The sequence below is a fragment of the Mandrillus leucophaeus genome, unplaced genomic scaffold, assembly GCF_000951045.1.
Source record: "Mandrillus leucophaeus isolate KB7577 unplaced genomic scaffold, Mleu.le_1.0 Scaffold831, whole genome shotgun sequence".
Taxonomy (NCBI): domain Eukaryota; kingdom Metazoa; phylum Chordata; class Mammalia; order Primates; family Cercopithecidae; genus Mandrillus; species Mandrillus leucophaeus.
The window spans coordinates 47,389-49,529 of record NW_012109042.1 but is presented as its reverse complement, the minus strand read 5'-3'; the positions used below and the strand labels follow the sequence as shown (position 1 = coordinate 49,529).

At 40.3% G+C, this 2,141-nt stretch overlaps 1 pseudogene; it reads left to right on the top strand.

Moving 5' to 3' along the window:
* The window catches only part of LOC105530605, a 7,560-nt pseudogene that overhangs the window by 5,181 nt on the left and 238 nt on the right, over positions 1 to 2,141 (top strand).

Here is a 2,141-nt window from a genome sequence, read left to right as displayed (position 1 = left end):
CTACTAAAAATACAAAAAATTAGCTGGACATGGTGGCGGGCACCTGTAGTCCCAGCTACTCAGGAGGCTGAGGTAGGAGAATGGTGTGAACCCGGGAGGCGGAGCTTGCAGTGAGCCTACATCATGCCACTGCACTCCAGCCTGGGCGACTGAGTGAGAGACTCCATTTCAAAAAAAAAAAAAAAAAAAGAATTACTTAACTTTAGGATGCTCTAATAATCAAAATTGATAGTGGCTTGTGAACAGATAGATCACTTGAATAGAATAGAGCTCAGATATAAACCCAAATGCTTCTGAGGGAGTTAAGTCTATTATAAACATGACATTTTAAATCAATGAGGAAAAGAAATCATTTGCAGCTCACCCCCCCCATAGGCAGCAGAAATAGGAAGTCATTGGCAGAATAAAAAGACAGTAAGAACAGAATTGTGGAACAGTACATTTCTTGCTTCCCCACTTTTCAAAGTATTTTTTGCTTTTACACAAGTATAAGTGTAATATTATTTTCTAAGTGTATACTCATTCTTTTGTCTCTTTCTTAGATGAATGAAAAAAGTTATACCTTTAGAAAAAGAGTTGTTAGAATAAAGCCTCGGCAGCGTCAGGGGGCAGTGACAGCACAGAAGAGACCAGAGAATAGCCTCCTGGAGGAGACCCTGCGCTGTGACCATGCTGTCCGGATGGGTACGGTGCGCTCGTCTGCAGAGTGTTCAATTCTGTGCTTTTTCTATAGTTCCCTTTCATAGAAACATTTGGGGTGATGTTTCTTTTCCCTCAACTTTTTATTTTAAAAACTTGCAAACATAGAGAAGTTGATAAAATCATACAGTGAACATCTGTATGCTATTCAACTGGATTCACTAGTTAACGTTTTGTCATATTTGTTTCTCTCTTCCGTGTATGAAAGATTGTATATGTGCCCTTTTCCCCCCTGAATCATTTCAAAGTAAGTTGCCAGTATCAGAGCATTTCACTGTTAGGTACTTTTGTAGATATCTTCTAAGAATCAGGACATTCTCCTATATAATCACAATACCATTAATCTACCCCCAAAATTTAACATCAATACACTAATGATACCTACTGTATAGATTATTATCAGCTTTCTTGCAGTAATCTGTTTAGAAGACTTGCATCCTGTCACCGTCCACTGATTAAATTTTGAACTCTCACTTGAAACCCTGGTCATCTCACTGCCTTCTTTCTTATACCCATTAAGTCAAAATGAGCTCTCATCTTATTTCAATGGAAAAGAGAATGGAAAAGAGGGGAAGAGTCCCTAGGTACCTGGGATAAAGTATGAGCACTTACTACCCTACGTATTCTAGTTCTGTAGTTTTCAAACTCCAGGGAGCATCTCAAGGCTTATTAAAGCACAGATAGCTGTCCCTCTTCCCCACTTTCTGATTCAGGAGGTGTGGGGCTGGCCCAGGAATCTGCATGTCTAACAAGTTCCCACGTGTTGCTGATGCTGAGGGTCTGAGGACTACAATGCAAGAATTAGTGGTTTAGTGGACGTCTACCTAATGAATACATGCTGTATTTCCTTTAGCACCTGTGATTACAGAGGAAACACCTTTCAACTGGAAGATATCATTAAACAAGATAAGAGTTCAGGTCAGTAAGAATTAAATTTAACTTAATTGAAATATCACTGTGAAATGTTTAGAAATAATATGTCAGGCCAGGCACAGTGGCTTATGCCTGTAATCCCAGTACTTTGGGAGGACAAGGCAGAAGGATCCCTTGAGGTCAGGAGTTTGAGACCAGCCTGTCCAAGATGGTAAAACTCCACCTCTACTAAAAATACAAAAATTAGCTGGGCATGGTGGTGCATGCCTGTAGTCCCAGCTACTCAGGAGGCTGAGCTAGGGGAATCACTTGAACTCGGGAGATGGAGGTTGCAGTGAGCTGAGATGCACCACTGCACTCCAGCCTGGGCAACAGAGAAAGACTCCATCTCTAAATAAATATGTAAATAAATAAATAAATAATAAAAATAGAAAATAAAAGGAAGATGGGGCAGCTTTGCGTACTGCACGCCCTGAAAATGGGCTGATTTCCCTCGAGAGGCAGGGATTTAAGCTCTCTAGCCTACATGGGATACATACAGAAGAAAAAAGAAGAAAACAAAAAGAAAT